The following is a 19,163-nucleotide window of genomic DNA, read 5'->3' as shown; positions in this document are numbered from 1 at the left end:
AGTATGGATGGGGGGGGGTGTTATGTATATATGTGAGTGCATGAGCTGCATGCATGTGTTACAGACGTTCTGGATCAGTATGGATAGGTGGGGGGGGGGGGGGTATGTATATATGTGAGTCCATGAGCTGCATGCATGTGTTACAGACGTTCTGGATCAGTATGGATAGGTGGGGGGGGGGGGGGTTATGTATATATGTGACTCCATGCGCTGCATGCATGTGTTACAGATGTTCTGGATCAGTATGGATGGGGGGGGTGTTATGTATATATGTGAGTGCATGAGCTGCATGCATGTGTTACAGACGTTCTGGATCAGTATGGATAGGTGGGGGGGGGGGGGGGGTATGTATATATGTGAGTCCATGAGCTGCATGCATGTGTTACAGATGTTCTGGATCAGTATGGATAGGTGGGGGGGTATATATATATATATATATATATATATATATATGAGTCCATGAGCTGCATGCATGTGTTACAGACGTTCTGGATCAGTATGGATAGGTGGGGGGGGGGTATGTATATATGTGACTCCATGAGCTGCATGCATGTGTTACAGACGTTCTGGATCAGTATGGATAGGTGGGGGGGGGGGTTATGTATATATGTGAGTCCATGAGCTGCATGCATGTGTTACAGACGTTCTGGATCAGTATGGATAGGTGGTGGTGGGGGGGGGGGTTATGTATATATGTGAGTGCATGAGCCAAAGCATACACTTAAATTCTCCTTGCTGTCATCTATGTTCCCCCCTTCTCTGTTCCCCCCTCGACCTTGCTTTTACTAATAGTGGGTGAGTCTACCCTCTCGTCCTGGCTTTTCACTAAAGCATACACCCAACCTCCCCTCCCTCCCTTCTGTGTTACCCTACCCCCCCTCCTATCTCTCCTCCCCCCCCTTCTCCTCTCCTTCTCCCCCTCCCTGCACAATTGTTAAATTATGTTATTCCCTATAATTGTACATATTGTATATATCTGCAAACTTTGCCTACAATAATTTATTAACCTAACTTTTTTCTTCTGTCACTTTCCCCCCTCCTTGTTTCCTCTTTTACCCTTTTGTAAATATGTTATTTTAATTTTAGTTTAAATCTTTATTTCCCCTACCTTTCCTTTACTCCCTAGTTATAATGTTTCAATATGTTTCAATTGTATTATGTTAAACATGTTCGATGTAAAGCGCCGCCACAGGCACTAGTTTCATGTTACGCTGTGAACCGATGTGATATCATTGATGAATGTCGGTATATAAAACTTTTAAATAAATAAATAAATAAATAAATGAGCTGCATGCATGTGTTACAGACGTTCTGGATCAGTATGGATAGGTGGGGGGGTTATGTATATATGTGAGTGCATGAGCTGCATGCATGTGTTACAGACGTTCTGGATCAGTATGGATGGGGGGGGGGGGGGGTTATGTATATATGTGACTCCATGAGCTGCATGCATGTGTTACAGACGTTCTGGATCAGTATGGATGGGGGGGGGGGGGGTTTATGTATATATGGGAATCCATGTGCTGCATGCATGTGTTACAGACGTTCTGGATCAGTATGGATAGGTGGGGGGGTATGTATATATGTGAGTGCATGAGCTGCATGCATGTGTTACAGACGTTCTGGATCAGTATGGATAGGTGGGGGGGGGGGGGGGTTATGTATATATGTGAGTCCATGAGCTGCATGCATGTGTTACAGACGTTCTGGATCAGTATGGATAGGTAGGAGGGTTATGTATATATGTGAGTCCATGAGCTGCATGCATGTGTTACAGATGTTCTGGATCAGTATGGATAGGTGGGGGGGTTATGCATATATGTGAGTGCATGAGCTGCATGCATGTGTTACAGACGTTCTGGATCAGTATGGATGGGGGGGGGGGGTTATGTATATATGTGACTCCATGAGCTGCATGCATGTGTTACAGACGTTCTGGATCAGTATGGATAGGTGGGGGGGGGTATGTATATATGTGAGTCCATGAGCTGCATGCATGTGTTACAGATGTTCTGGATCAGTATGGATGGGGGGGGGGTTTATGTATATATGGGAATCCATGTGCTGCATGCATGTGTTACAGACGTTCTGGATCAGTATGGATAGGTGGGGGGGGTATGTATATATGTGAGTGCATGAGCTGCATGCATGTGTTACAGACGTTCTGGATCAGTATGGATAGGTGGGGGGGGGGGGGGGGTTATGTATATATGTGAGTCCATGAGCTGCATGCATGTGTTACAGACGTTCTGGATCAGTATGGATAGGTGGGGGGGGTATGTATATATGTGAGTCCATGAGCTGCATGCATGTGTTACAGACGTTCTGGATCGGTATGGATAGGTGGGGGGGGGGGGTTATGTATATATGTGACTCCATGAGCTGCATGCATGTGTTACAGACGTTCTGGATCAGTATGGATAGGTGGGGGGGTTATGCATATATGTGACTCCATGAGCTGCATGCATGTGTAACAGACGTTCTGGATCAGTATGGATAGGTGGGGGGGGGGGTATGTATATATGTGACTCCATGAGCTGCATGCATGTGTTACAGACGTTCTGGATCGGTATGGATAGGTGGGGGGGGGGGGGTTATGTATATATGTGACTCCATGAGCTGCATGCATGTGTTACAGACGTTCTGGATCAGTATGGATAGGTGGGGGGGTTATGCATATATGTGACTCCATGAGCTGCATGCATGTGTTACAGACGTTCTGGATCAGTATGGATAGGTAGGAGGGTTATGTATATATGTGAGTCCATGAGCTGCATGCATGTGTAACAGACGTTCTGGATCAGTATGGATAGGTGGGGGGGGGGGGTATGTATATATGTGAGTCCATGAGCTGCATGCATGTGTTACAGACGTTCTGGATCAGTATGGATAGGTGGTGGTGGTGAGGGGGGGGGTTATGTATATATGTGAGTCCATGAGCTGCATGCATGTGTTACAGACGTTCTGGATCAGTATGGATAGGTGGTGGTGGTGAGGGGGGGGTTATGTATATATATAATTCAGCTGCAGACGACCTCTTGGTCTAAACCAAGGAGAATCCCATTGTTAGTTACACCCCGGCCAGAACAGATCAGAAATGTGCAGGTGTCATGTGTTCAGATTATTATGATTTTTATGGTAAAACATTGCATCTTCATAGCACAGGAGGACTTTAGAGATATTTCCCATTATTATCCACAAAATCTAAGGAACAGAAAAATAAAGCAACCTGCCTATGGTCACCAAGAAAGGTTGTGAGCAGGGCTGGTATTAGGCAGAAGTCTCTAACCCCTAATTCTCAATGTTAGCTGCACAGAGGTAATAAATAAGCAAATCCCTTATGAGATGACATTTGGCATTTACATACATCCAGAGGAATTATTTAGCAAATGGATTTACTCCCAAAAGGAGTAAAATACAGAAATGGGAAACTGTATTATGCTTTTCTTACAATACGTACAACTTATAATGAAATGGACAGAGATCACCTCTACTTCTGATTATACATGGCTTGTTTAGTCCAGAAGTAGGTTCTGCATTCCCCTCCCATCTCCATTTTTTTCTAACTTTAAATTCTCCTGAGATGCCAGGCCTCAGTGGCATTGGGCTGTAACCTCCCAGACTGAATCTCTTGGGACGGTCTTCTGTACCAGTGGTCATCTTCCCGGAGCAACCCCTGGCTCTGCTCCACATGCTGGATTTTTAAGTTTTTTAAAAAATAAATAAATGACTAATTCTCAAGTCCCCTGCCGCACAGGCCAGCACCGTCCATAGATTAGGAGCTCAGGGTGAGTCGGGGGTTTCTGGGGGCACGGCCTTAGAAGTGACCAGCCCAATGGAAAGTTTTAATATGGCCCGTAAAGGGCTTCTCCTAGCTGGTGCCTCTTCTGGACATTCGCATGGGAACAGAATTGAGAGATACTGCATAAGAAAAGCAGAGACAAAATCAAGGGTATTCTCTGGGAACTGAAAAACACAGACCAAAAGCTGGGGGGGGGAGTTTCACCAGAAGAAAACTCGTTCAGATAATTATCATTTTACTATCTGACGTTTTTTGGTTTTTCATCTGATCAAGAAATCTGGAAAACCTGGCACACGTGAGATTTGCCGGTGGCATTATCTTCCCTCCTGCTCAAGAGTCAAGTAAAACAGGTGTCATCCAAGGGGGGTAGAGTCAAGAGCAATGTCACGAAGTATTTCTTGGTGGAAAGGCTGGTAGACGCATGCAGTTCCCTCCCGGAACGTAATTCAGAAGGGCATGGGATAAACCTGGCCCATCCCTAGTAGTTAAAGAGGATGGAAATGAAGACAAGGTTGAAGCTGTGGTTAATTTCTGCATGGGACGGGACTTACTACCCTAAACAAGATGGACCATGCTGTCATTTACTGTGTTACAAACTCTGTCCTTCCTCGTTCAGTGGTGTGCAAACATCTTATTCTAAAAAATGTGCAGTACTATTTTGCAAAAGGGGTGTCAGCTTTTTGTATAGAAATAGAGGACTCTGCTGGTGCGTGGGGGGGCTGTGACATCACTGATATTTTCCAGGGACGCAGAAAGGATTTAAGATTCATATAAAACATGATCCCAGCTACTTCAATCCAATTTCAGTTTTCAGGCTGTATATTCCAGGTATATTTTTATTTATTTAAAAACACTTTTAGGAATGATGCACTCTGCTATGAATTTCAAGCAAGAACTATTAATGATTTCAGCACTATAGGAACTCAGAGGGAGGATATACAGTATGCGTGAAGTGGATGGGAACATTGGTCTTTATCTGCCACCATCTTCTATGCAATCACAATGAAGGGAACTACATATCAAATGGTTTATTAGATATCTCTCAACTATAAACCAATATTTAAGGAATGCATAATTAACACAGAACACATCTAACAAAAAATAAAAATGTTTACAATGTTCACCACTATCTGTCAAAAATACTAGCAGTGTATATACAGTACAAGTGTTCCTACGACAAGCATTAACTATCACTGATATAGGGGGGAATTGACTAATTGAATTGACTAATCATTGGGTTAGTACCTGAAGGTGTCCTGGAACATTTGTACTGCATATACACTGCTTGTATTTATGTTTAGTGCTGAACATTGTAAAAGGTTTGTATATATTTTGTTGAAAATGTATTGTTTGCTTAGGGGTAGATTTTAAAACATTGCGCGCGACCAAAATTCAGAGAAAATACATACACATTTTGATTTTAATATTAAAGTTACCTTTTTAATGTAACTAGACTTCACTTACAAACACACAAAGTGGTTGACTCAGCCCAAATATGAAACCTCTGAGTGGTAGCACCAGTCGGGATAAATCCCTCTCGGATGGCAGACACAAGGGACCTTTCTTCTGCCACTGTAACCATGGCAGTAACCTGGTACACCGGGCAAGTACTCATCTTGCCCATCCGTTCCAATGGCTCTGCTCAAAGCTTCAAATGAATGGCAATTTTCAGGGAGCCAGAACTCATTGTGTCCTACTAAATTTAATGCAATAGATGGAAACTATCCAGACTATATATGACATCACATACAACCCCTCTCTAAATACATAGTGATTGCACAGTTTTATACAAAGCTTCTCTGTAATTATAGGGGATTCCTATAGCATAATATATGCACTTCTTTTTAGTTGCACAGTAACTAGAAAGCATAGGGCCTTATTTAATAAAGATGTTTTCTACAGGTACAAGAGTATTTTAAAAAATTATTTTTCCATACAGCCTATGGGGGTGCTACATGTCATTTAATGATCTACAAATAGCATGTGCTTACAGACTGCTTGGAAATTTTCATAAAGATTTAAATTGAAGTTTTCCAACAAATAATTAGAAATGATTGATTTCTACCCATTTTTGGTAAATCAGCAGCAATGTTCACCCCCCTCTGGATTCAGTAGGGTCTATAACGGGCACAGGCATGGCAGAGGATGCGTACGTTACAAGTCAGCTTGCACGCCGAGCCTGTCTATGGTAGGGGAGAAGCTCTGAGCGATGTCCTGTGCAGAAAGGCATGGATTTTTCCTTGCCTGGTACATTTCTTTTCCATCAAGATTCAAATACAAATCACACTGTACATACATACTTACTGAAGAGTGGCAGCAAACAGGCTTAGATGAATCATCAGCCACGTGTGCAGTACAAAGACAGGTATGAGATGGCCTTTAAGCAGAGGTGTGTATGCTGTGCTGTGGAAGCTGGGATACCCCAGACAGGATTTCACTTCAGTGTGCGTTAGATCCTCACTTCCCTGCTAGTGCCCAGTTTAATAAACTACGGTGGGATGTTTAGGATTTCTCCTTTTGGGAGAAAAAGTAAGGTTTAATTGGGGGCTAGTACTACTAATCATGACATTTTTCTCACTTGTCTCTGTTTGCCGGCAGTCCCGTCATTCAAGCAGCAGAAGTGTTACTTCTTGACAGTCACCCCAGACATGGCGACTTACTTCTAGAACGCCTAATTGTAAAGCATTTTGGATCCTGTTTAGATGATGTGTTGCCAAAATGTAAAATTGTTACAAAAATTGCTTGTACTGTTTAATTATGTGTTCATATTATTACAAAGCAAATAGGATTCATAGTCTGTATTGCTTCCCAAATCTTGATAGATATCAGGAAGTTATGAAGAGATAGAAAAAAAAAAAGCAGGAACAGGGATCAGATCAGAGATTTGGATGGGTACGTATGCATGGCATGTGGATGCATGTGCTACATGTGTTTGTCCATGTACCTTTGTGTGTATATGTGGAAAACAGGAATGCATGTATGAACCCTTCTGTACTTGTATGAGCATAAGAGCAATGTCTGTGGGTGCAGATACATTTCACACACACACACACACACACAAATATAATACCCATATGCTTATCTATATGATATACTGTACAGTATAAAAATATGCATAAGCTTTTCAATCTGCATAGATAAATAAATCTAGCCATAGATACACAACTTATTTAAGATTTTTTTATAGACCGGTCTTAGTGTGTACATCACATCGGTTTACATTATAACAATAGCTTGGAAAATACATAGAACAGGGATATACATTAAAACAGGGAAGTAATAAGGCGTGGGCCATGTGAACGAGTAGAGAGGCATAGAAATATAGAGTAACTGGCAGAACGGTTCAGAACCTAAGAAGATAAGGTTCAGAGTGCCAATTCATAACATGTTGCAAATATTAAGTTATAACAAGGTAGATAACAATAAAACATACATATGTTAATTATATACAATATGTACAGGAGTGCATAGATGTATAGATATGCATGGGGTTAAGGATAAGGGGAGGAAAGATGTATATTTAGCTATCTATGCACTTACATGCATATATTAATGTATATCTATCACATGCAGTACTTAAGTCTGATTCTCTGTGCACATGCTGTATTATATTTGACAGACCAGAATCTTTTATAACACAATGTAGATTAATTAATTGGTGGAGAAAGACTTTGGTTGGTTGAAATCAGCATGTCTTATAAAGGGATTTATTATCAAGAGGAATCACTCATTATACCAGCATGCTGGTATATGCAACATATCTGTGTTTATACTCAGATCCTCACCCCAGGAAAACATATTCCATATCAACAAAGTCCTTATGAGGATTTAAAAAAAAAAAAAAAAAAAAAAAAAAAAAGGAAAGCACAGTTTCAGTGTTACTAGTCTCATGACCAGTCACCATTCTGTATTGCTAGAAATGTTTCCAGTTCCACAGATGAAGCCCATTAGCTGCAGACCTGACATTTTCTATGCAATATTTCTGTGAACATCCGAACTTTAAATCCTTGAAGCAGGAATGACATACACGTGCTTTTAATGCTATTTTTAATATCCAGTAAAGTACTTCACATTTTAAGGTAGCAAATACTTTTTAATGTATTTATTAAATCATTGATAATGCTGAGAATTAAATTGATACCTGCACTTACAAAGTACTATATCATAGATGAGAAACTCCAATTGACCCATGCAGATTCTCTGGCTATTCCTGTCCACATTACACAGACAAATACTATTATTCCCAACTCTCCTTCATGCAGTAATAGCACATTTCATGCTGGAGTGGTTTTCTCTCCCTCATCAGTGGCACTTGGAATTGGGGGTGGCCTGCTACCTCGGCCTCCTCATTTCCTAAGTGCATCCTTCTCTTTCTGTCAAGGGGATCTTACTTTCTGTAATTTCTGCACGGGGAGGGACATGGCCAGAGATTTGGAGAACTGAAGGAATGGACGAGCTGCCATATTTGAAATGCAACATCCAAAATTATTTGTGGTGTTTTTGTATCGAATCAATATTTAAATCTTGGATTCAAGGAATTAAAAAGTTCAATTATTTAAGTGAAAGAGTTGGAGGCAGGGGAACACAGACAATGTAGCGCTGATTAACTCAACCCTGTCTCTTGCAGCTCACAATTAGCATCTATTCTAGGACGCATGATGCTACAGGTAAAAGTTGCCTGCCAGGTCTGATTATTTCCTACCCAAAAGTCAACTTTTCTTTCTAAAATGGTACTTCTGCAGGTATTATATTGAAATCTAGATGAGAAACAAAGCTTTTTGATTCATAGAATTGCCTTTATGTTCTTCAGATTAAAATCCACAGTATGTATGGGCTGGGCTCACCTAAACCAGTTTTGGTCTCTGGAAGGTGAATATCAGAATAACCGTCATAGAAAGCAGATATGAGAAAGAAAAGCGTTTTTTTGGCCGCCCAGGGGCTTTATCAACACCCTAAACTCTGCCTCCAAACCTGTTTGCAAATACAGATTCACCTAAATACTTCTGCAAGCACCGAGGCATGAAAACATTTATTCCTTCTTGAGGCTAGAGCACTACTGCAGCCAAACTGCTCCTATACCAGTGAAACAACGTTGACACCTTTAAAAAAAAAAAATCTTTTTCACTCTTGTATCAAATGTGCTTCTGTTACTCCATCAGTTTAGCATACTCTGTTTTTAAACATTTGCTAAAGTCTGCTGTAGAAAATCCAGTACTATTTTTAGTAGGGATCATGGTGCTTGCTTTTTAAAAATTGCTTTGGCCTAGCCCAATGACTACATTAATATATATAATATTCATATAATTTCTTATCCTATTATGAACCTAATTTTCCTTATATTCACAGCTTTTTCTCACATTTGCTTGCTATGAAAGCACACATACACCTCTCAGCTAATGAAACTGCACACATCCATGGCAGTATGGATACACAGGAATGCACACATATAGTCCGCCTCTAACCCACACACACCTGGTGATGAATGTGCTGAGCAAGCTTAGTGGGTGCTGCCTTGATGTGGCCAGGATTGTCAGGGTGGAGTACCTCTGGGTGTGTGTGAATAATGATCCTTGTGTGTGATGTGTCTCTCTTGTATATTTGTAGGTGATAATGGATATCTGCTATTAATTCCATTCCTATACCCATATACTGGCACAGAAGACTACTACGATAATGGCCCGCAATCCTACAGGGCAGTTTTTGAGCATACACTCAGCCTCCAGGAAAACCAGCTCTTGCTGAACCAGACTGCAGATTTTCTGCCAAACGTGCAATATTCATGAGATCTGTTTTTGTTCTTTCCTTTTGACATCAGCATAAGAACCTTCTCTAATTCCTGTATAAGCACTTTTTTTTTTTTTTTTTACTATTGTCCAACAAACATAAAAGTGATTTTTGGTACAATAAATGAAACATTTCTATTTATCCTTGTTCTCCTAGTTTGCCTTGAAATCCTGGCTGAAGCCTACACAGCACATTTCCTTCACCCAATTCCAGATGTTGGTGAAATCAGGAAAGCAACTTGGCCTATCCAGGAAAGGATAATGAAGCTTATGCACAATAATAGGGGTGAAAAAACATTTAGGATACTTTTGTGTGCAAGCCAAACTCTTTAGGACACAGGGAAAACACAGGTTTCCCCTAAAGGTTTCCCTGCTCTTTACCTTTTGTCGTCCATATATTTACTTGACCTATTTAACATTTTTTAGTTTTACATTTTTTTTTGCTCTCCCCCTCCATCTAGATTCTCTCTCCCATGTTTTAAATTCAGTCTCTCTTCCTCCTGCGAGCCTGTTTCCCTCCCTCCCTCTGCAGCATTATCTCGGGCCAGGAGGGATGCCCTGTACCATTGTTCCACCTCTCATATTAGAATGAAGCAAATAAATATTACACGAGGCAGTGATCGAAAAGTTTGTTTAAAAAGATTTGCCTTTATCTGAGAAACAGACTCTAAGCTGTGTAACTTGAACACATCTTGCTGCAGTCCTGAATTCAGATGAAGAGAGCCCCAAATGAATGATGACAGCACTGGGGGACTTTAGTGAGTTAGATCACGGCACAGGGGATCTTTCTATCAATGCTTACGCCAGAGGAAAGCAGCCCTGCTCTTTCACTGTTAAGACAACCTGAACGAGCTTTCCTCACTTTTTCAGAATTCTTTTTTTTTTTTAAGAGAATAAAATTCTGAAAAACTCAGGCCATTTTTAAATGTTCCAGATGTCTGTGCTTAAGCAAAAGATGTTTTCCCACTGCCTCTCTCTTTGCCTTCCTTTTTGATCCAGAAGCGAAGTTCTGACAATGAATTTGTGACTTAGCCATGGCAACAGGTGCTGATGTCAAAAACTTCACTGCACGTAAATCATGAACTGGGCTTGCAGGAAGTTTCTCTTGGTCGTTAGTTCTCAGGCAGGAAAATAATCTCTCTCTTAGAAGGTGGTCTTTCAATCAGGGCAGGGGCTCAGATGGAGCTCTCTCTCTTTGAGCTTTCTGCATCTGTCTGTCTTTCTCGCTGTTGCTCTGTTTTATGCCACTGCATCTTTTCTCTTTCTCTCTCTCTCTCCAGCTGTTCTAGTTGGCTGAATCAGCACACAACGAAAAGCAGAGGTTATAGAAATCAGTACGGAGAAAGTTGTTGGTAAAAGCGCTCTTCTACTTCTGTTAATTATTCTTTATGAAAACAGCATACAGATAGCAACCCCCCCTTTCTACAGCTGCTTCCGTACTCGGGAACTGCATGCACTCTTCAGTCAGAACACACATTGGGGGCAATTTACAGTTAATAAAGGGCCTTTCCCCCTTTGAAACCTTAAGGCCTCAGACAATAAAGTGGTGGGACGATTATGTATGCCACCTCTGAAAAGTAATACTAATCTCAGTATTCCACCATGTTCCCTCTCAAACTAAGCAAAATGTTTTTGTATCTGCTCAAGAAGGCTTTTTCCCCCTCCCCCCCCCCCCCCCCCATTTCCCCCTGGCTCCGTAGCTGCCAAGTTTAATATCAGTAAGTACAACCTGAATAAAGCTGATGCACCCCCTGCCCTCTGAAATCCCTAGAGCACAAAAAGTAAACAGAGGTCCGTTTTGCCTTTAAGACCTGGTGAGAAAATGTTTTTTAAAGATGCAAGTTAGGGGAGGGAAGGAGGGGTCATAGTTCAAGTCTCCCCCTAAAAGGAGCTTGGCTGTCTGGTGGCAGCTGCAGCTCGGCTCCTGATGCTCACGTCTCCTTCAGAAAGAGAAGCTAGGCTAAGTGGTGCAAGCTTTCCCAGCCACTCAGCTCCGGCACGTTGATATTCACAAAGGAGCTACAACAGTCACAGATTTACCAAAGGACTGAATGAATCTGTCCGAACCAGGAAGCCTGTGATATTTACCTGGAGAAGAGAGAGTTAGTAAACAGCAGGGTGGCCAAGACCCGATACAAAAACCCTGTGCAAGTAACATCCGCTCTGCAAAAGGAAGTCCTTTGCTGCAGAGTCTGGAGAAAGTTTCAATGCAGAGTATCCATTTCCTACCTCTGGCTGCAGTAACTAGGGTTTATAGCTTCTTTTTAAAGGTTTTGCCATGATCCCTGCAGAACAAAAGCACAATTTTAAAACTTTTCCTGGCCAGCGAGAAGAAAGACACAGAGTTTCAGGAAGAAACCACATTGTTTCAGCCACAAAGCAGCCGTGTCCTGTAACCCAAGGGGAGTCAGCGACAGGTTTTAAAAATAAAGGATATGATGAATTATACAGAGACTACATTGATGTAGTCTCTTAGCCTAGTCAAAATCACTTGCTGCTTCTGCTCAGACGTATTAAGAAGGCAGCAACTTGTGAGGACAGGACACTATAATCAGAGGATGAGAATGAGGTCACATTTTGCTAGGCCCAAAACGTGATTACAGCAGAATGATGTAATCACGTGATGTAATCACGTGATGTACTTCATAGGATAAGAATTCAGTTGTAAGAAGGCTTGTTTTATACCTCTCACTTTGACAAAACACACGCCCCTCGATAGCGGAATATAGATATATTAGTATCTAGTATTAAGATGAAAGGCCCATGAAAATGAGCCACAAGGATAAAAAGGTAAGCAACACCTGTCTATCAGCTACACTTTGAAAGAAAGAGTATAGAGGCGATTAGAGAAAGTGAAAGCTGGCAGTTTCTAAAACTAATCTGCTACAAAGCAGAATGGAGTTTCCTTGGGATAGGATGCACAGGGGCTGTCAGATATTTACCATCCATTTCCCTGGCACCTCGCTGTTCAGAAGTTTACTGGTTTGCAACCCAAATCCAGCGGCAGAAGCACTAGAAAGATTCTGAAGAAAGCTGCCTACTCCCAGCTCCAAGACCCCTCAGGAGGAAGAGGCCTAGATTCTCTCATTTTCATTTATAAGGAGGAAGCTCAAAACAAAACTTTAAAAACTGATTGTGCTACGAACATGAACAACAATGAAACCACTTTCACCTGCACGTTTAAGTTATTATAAACACTACTAGCCAATTCTGGGAGTATTTACAAAAAAATGAAAAGGAAAGAAAGCAAGGAAATTAAAAACTACAGAAATTAAGAGTAGATAAGAGCGCCAGCCCCATGTTCTGTCTGCCATTCCTGGAATAAATAAGCCTAACCCTGATTAGAGGGGTAACTGCTTTAAAGGTAGCTGATATTGCTGCGCTGAAATCTAACCTTGAAAAAAAGTGTTTTCTTTCAGATGAGGTAAACATGAATTAGCAGACGATCTAATAAAGGTAAAGTGATTTCTTCTCACGCGCAGTCAGACATAGCTAAATTGTAAAATGTTGCAAGTTTCTGATGTCTTGTAATACGTGTTACACAAAATTTGTATCTGTAAGACCACAATTTAATGTATACAGTACTGACTATACAGAATGCAAATATAAATATCCAAATCATTAAGGAGTGGAAATAATTGGAAGGCAAAACGGTGAATAAGAACTACAGAATACATGGGAAGACAATTATATATACAATTTATGGAGAAACAGATTAATGAATTATACAATGCTTCTGCATACCTCTATGTATGTAATCTGCAAAATATACATTTTAAAGAAAAGAAATTAAAATGTATTTTGATAAGATACATAGATGAATATATATTATCAAATATAGTAATTACAGGAATTCAAATCTGCTTAATTAGTAAACTGAAAAGTTCAAACTATTTCTGAAATTGACATAATATTTAAACACAAATCCTTGAATAACAATGAGATCTTTCTACAAATTAAGGTAGAGCAGAACATGTACATCATGCGTTATATGTTCTAGAAAGTATGCAAGCTGCAAAGTAAAGCAGAAAAAACAGGAACGTGCCATGTCTGAATCAGTTCTCTTGTGAGGATGAGAGAAAACAGGAAACAGCCCTCAAGGAGCTTCATACTAATGAGAACCTTCCTAATATCCGATAGTTATCAAAAAAATCACCTTTAAAAAACTCCCAACTAAATAAATAAGCAACTGAAAGAATATTCTTTAACTTCATCCTACTACTTTATTTTCTGAATGAACCTCTTAAAAAAAAAATAAAATCTGGATAATTCTAAACCTATCAAAATAGGGACCTTAACTAGGAGGCAAGTGCAAGACAATTTTCTATTTAGAATATTTATCTGTGCTGTTTAAGTTTCAAATATTTTTGTATTTATTTTCTCATCTTTGGAAGCTATGTAAGATCTGTCAGATCTTCTTAGCAACTCAAAAAATAATAAACAACATACTTTATGTATAAAAAATATTTATTACTATATATAAATAGACACATACAAATTGTTTGGGTTTTTTTGTTTGTGAGAAATATAGCATAAAAATTCCAGTCCTTATTATTTAGTAAATAATGAGAATTCAGGTAATTATGTACTCTAAGTGAAACATTTTGTCCTAAGGTTTATACCTATTTAGTCATATTGATTAATATATAATAAAATATTTTTTATGAAACATTTAAACTGAATAGTTGTCCTAACTGAATCAAACTTTATTGCTGAATTAAATCAAGACATTTTTCTGTTTGCACTAATTTATTTGGGCCTTAAACTTTCAGTGCAGGGCACCGTTCCTTCTTCTAGTATAAGATTTCTGAGCAGGACTGACAGGTAGGGTTTATAGTTCTTTCTGCAAATGCAGTTCAATGCAGTTCTTCATCATTTCTGAAATAATTGCAACCAGTTATTTTTCAGCTTTTGCAAAATAAGAGTAATAAGTTACAAAACTGCTAATTTACAGGGTCCCAATTCTATAAATTTAAAAGAAGCAGTTCAGGTTATTATTACTTTAGTTTCTAAATCAAGTTTAACAAGTCTTTTTTTCATTAGGAAGGCCCTAAACCCAATTTGAGAAGCCCAGCTGGTAACCAAACAATTTGATTCTAAAAATTGTAAATTCTTTGCAACCCCAATCTACCACTGGTCTGAAAATATATTTACTTTAATATATGGTATTTTAAATAGAACACATTAATAGAAAATTGTACAGTTTTTGTATTTGAAATGTTGTAAATGCTATTTATTCATATATGGACAGTACACAGTTTATCAAACTCTGTCTGAAGATCTTAAGACTACAAATATGCTATCAGTATTTATTTGAACAGTGATTCTATCTAATTTTATGTAGATATAGATATATCTATTTTCTTTTTACTACATAGTCAACAGAATAAATGCATATTTCTGGTTGACATGCAACTTACTTAGAAAATATGTATAAAATACAGACTATGATTATTTTAAATACTCCTGTAGCAGCTAAAATTAAATACAATACAAATTTCAGGTTGCAAAATCAAAATCTACATATAATTCTTTTCTCTAAATGCGAACTTCCTAAATAGTCAGGTCTATACCTTAAACTAATGTTTTGGATCACAATTAGGGCATTAGCAAGAAAGTTAAAAATGTTAGCACTGCTAAATTATTGTATGTAAAATATATTTTTGTCTTATACTACAAATTAAAAACAAATGTGTTTACTCTGTAACTATTGTTCAAGGGCCTTTGGCTAGGATGGGTTCTGTTCTAGACTAATAAGGCTTTCCTTCCCTATTAAGCTCAAGTTTATTTACTTAATGTCCTCGCTTTGTCTTACAGGATTATTGATATTTTTTTCAACATGTAGTACTCATCCTGAATTTTTGAAGAATGGGGGTATATATTATTTTTTTTATCTCAAAGGGCACAAAGATTTTTTTAAAAGTTGCAGTTTCAAAATAAACATTATAAACATTGGTAATGGCAAACAAATACATCTGAAATAATTTCTACTAAATATTGTGCAGCATGTTTTATACTTACTAAGCTTGTACGCTATAGGGAAAGATATCTTTATTTTGCATAGATATTTGAATATTGAAGTTACTCCTGGACATACTTGTATATATTATTTGCAATAATTTACAAAAAAAAAAAAAAAAGGACCATATTGGCATAGCATCAGGACAAATTGATGATAAAGACTTACTGAGCTAGGCTAGATTAAGAGACTGTTAAGTTGAGTGTCCTGATTTTCTTTTGCCAGACTTTTGATCTTTTATTCTCTCTGTTTTTGTTGTTCATTGCCTTGGACTTCGGTACTGCTGGCTTATAAATACAAATAAATAAATATCTATATCATCTGGCCTTGAATATCCATTTGCTCCACATAAGGGAAACCATTTCAAGTACTTATTTATTTTACTTGTCCTGAATGCCTAAAGCCAGGACTCGGGACTTGGCCATGCTTGCCCACCTCTCTATTAACATCAAAGTGGCACGACAGGGTCAAAGTTAGTCAGAAAGGAGGCACAAAGAAGAGGTGGCAGATTTTGTTTAAATATTTTCAGTTTTCTAATTTAGGGAGAGAATAGGCAGCTCCTTTATATTTGGATTTATGTGTTATAGATGCAAAAATCTATAGTGATACTTAAATCAACTGATGTATTGTTATCACACTATAGGAATATTTTTCTAAATGTTTTTTTTAAAGATTTATCACCACAGGAAATATCAACTCTCCCTTTCCCTGTATATATATATATATATATATATATATATATATATATATATATCTCCCTAAAATAGATATAGCATTAAAGATGTATAGCTGTGTGTCTAATCCTAGTTAGAACTGTATTTACCAATGGTTAGACTAATTATGTGATTGTAGTTGTTCAAGATGGAGTCTTAGCATACCACAACTAATATGGCATACGATATATACACGTCTACGCTGCATTGCATGTACATTAGTGACTTGTGGATAAATGCAAAACAGTTTTGTGATACTTTGTGAAAGAATTGAGGTGCAAGGCTATTTAACAGTCAAAAGTCATTGCTCCTTATGGCCTCTATTGGCTGAAAAGCGTCAGATACAGGAGTACATCTTCCCCACTGCTGCGCCATGAGAAAGGCCATTGAAGCAGCTCAGGAATCTTGCTGAATTTAATCCTTTCAGCATACTGACTGCCATTAGTTTCTCCCCATTTATATCCCAGAATGCGGCACAAGCACAGCCCATCATCTTAAACTGCCAATTACCGCATATACGCAAATATAAATATTTCAGTATATATATAATATTGTAGAGTTTAAAATAAAATTTGAAAAAAAAAAGAACCACTTTAAGTAGGATTAAATTACAATATTTAAAAGGAACTTCCTACATTTGTGCCACTCATTGGACAATTCATAATAGCAGCATCACCATATATTGCCACTAGCACTGTGCACTCTACCCAAGTGTAAAAGGCTATATAATTATGCATCCAAAGTAAGTCTGTGAAAAAGTATTTTTGTTCTTTTTTCAAATTGCAATAACTGCCATTTCTGCAAGCACATAAGTAACAATTCATTGCACAGAAGTTTCATTGCAATTTGAAAAAAACAAAAAAAAAATCACTTTCATAGACTTATTTGGCCTGATGATTAAATATATATAGCCATTTATGCTTGGACAACGTAAATAATAGCAGTGGCAATATGATGGTATTTCTATTATCAGCTGTCCATTTTGTGTTATAGCTGTAGAAGGGACCTTTTGAGTTGAAAATAACTCACTAAATATTAGTTTGAGAATTTTGTAATGCTGATTGGAATTAGATTGACTGATTTTACCATTATCAATATCCATCGCACAAATTAAATCTTTTTTTTATTTCTTTTTCAAACCTTGCAGACTGTGGCCATAATGTTGCTCCTTAGACTGGAGATTATCAGTAAAGGCTTCAGGTAATGCAGTCTGAACACCTGAAGGGTTCATTTTAAATGCATCATTTTTTCTCCAAGGTAGAATTAAGAGGGGGTTTTTTTGTTTGTTGTTTGGGTTTTTTTGTTTTGTTTTTTTTTTTTAATTCTGCTCGAGAAATACTTTTTAACCTAACACAAATATTGGGCCAGATTTTAGTACCTACGCGCGGGTGTAGATTTGTGTGTGCAACCCGGCGCGCACAAATCTACGCCTGATTTTATAACATGCACGCCAAGTGCCGGTACGCGATCCCCCGGCCTAGCAAAGACCTCTGGCCCCACCCGCATCCCACCCCTTTTTTCAAGCCCCGGGACGTGTGCGTGTCACCGGGCCTATGCAAAATAGGCTCGGTGCGCGTAGGGCTTTTAAAATCTGCCCCATTATGTGTAGTTTAATATTCCTTAAGAACTGTCAGTCACTCCATTTCACACATGTGTGTGAGAAGCAAAATGTTTAACTTTTACTGGTAAATTTTCAAAGAAGATGTGCATACTATTGTAGCAATTTTCAAAAGCCATTTATACGCGTAAAGTGCACTTAATGAATAAATCCCATGAACAATTCAATGGCAGATATTTTTGCTATTTTCAAAAGCCCACTTGCAGTTTTACCTGTGTAAATGCTTTTGAAAAATCAGGCACATTGTGCATAAAAGTGTCCTGTAGGAAGTCTGTTTTTTCTAACCTTGAGTTCTCTTGGGTTTCAGGATTGAATAAAATGCAAATCTATACTCCAAACAGTTTCATGTTAAAGAGCAGAGCAACTTGTGCTCCAAATAGCAATGAACTTGGTTATAGGAAGGCAGAAATTAGCAGAGGACAATATAAAATGTCTGTTACTTTCTTCTTCAACAAAATGATTCTTTATAGAGAGCGAGAAAGAGAGTGACCGAGAGATTTGGCACAGGTGATTCTAAGAAGTCAGCAGGAGAGTCTAACAAACTGAACCTGCAATACAAAACAAATGTGCAACTTTTAGGATTCACATACTCCATTTATCAAACACAAATTCAAGTTTTATTATATATATAGATATATATCTATATCTATATCTTTTATCAGTGAATGCACGTACATATGGAGAACATGACCCGGACATTAGGAAATTGTTGACCTGTGTGGTCTTATCATGGAAACACAATTATTGCCCATTGAATGCTTTTGGAGATCAGGGGACTACAGTTTCACATTTTAACCTTGAAATGTTCAAGCATGATTGATACTTTTGATGATAAAATCTATTAACTCTTTCACCTGATCTATCAGCTGCTGCTATATGAAATATTTTAATTAACAGACAGCATTAAACAAAAAAAGACTAAGGGACAGAGCTGGACAAACAAGTTTTTTTGGCCAAGGGATCATGACAGACTTTTCGGTCTGGAACCCAGTCTAAAGTGCAATCTCACTGCCTGTCCTACAGGAAAGTCTTATTTGAGTTGTGCTGTGCTGTCTTCCATGTATCTACAGGTAATGTGCATGTGGCTCATCTACCTCTCTCACATACAAAAAGGAGATTGATTAAAGCTCAGCAAATCTTTCATAAATTATAAAACCAGGAGCTTCTTGAATGCAATTTAGTTTAGAAAAATGGAAGATTTAAATGGAAAAAAAAAAAAAGGCACTTA

At 38.5% G+C, this 19,163-nt stretch overlaps 1 long non-coding RNA gene across 6 annotated transcripts in view; it reads right to left on the bottom strand.

Moving 5' to 3' along the window:
* LOC115079525 overlaps nt 1-19,163 on the bottom strand; it is a 79,317-nt gene that overhangs the window by 28,611 nt on the left and 31,543 nt on the right. For 3 of the 6 annotated variants that reach the window (XR_003853309.1, XR_003853306.1, XR_003853310.1), the window contains one exon: nt 18,131-18,483. The exons of 2 other annotated variants lie outside the window; for them this stretch is intronic. This is a non-coding gene — a long non-coding RNA (uncharacterized LOC115079525). Of the gene's footprint in view, nt 1-10,534; nt 10,879-18,130; nt 18,484-19,163 lie in introns of those variants that run through there. One more of the 6 variants, XR_003853311.1, reaches the window with a different exon arrangement.

Source organism: Rhinatrema bivittatum, chromosome 17 (genome assembly GCF_901001135.1).
Source record: "Rhinatrema bivittatum chromosome 17, aRhiBiv1.1, whole genome shotgun sequence".
Taxonomy (NCBI): domain Eukaryota; kingdom Metazoa; phylum Chordata; class Amphibia; order Gymnophiona; family Rhinatrematidae; genus Rhinatrema; species Rhinatrema bivittatum.
Note: the sequence above shows the minus strand (reverse complement) of the source record. Positions and strands in the feature narration are given on the sequence as shown.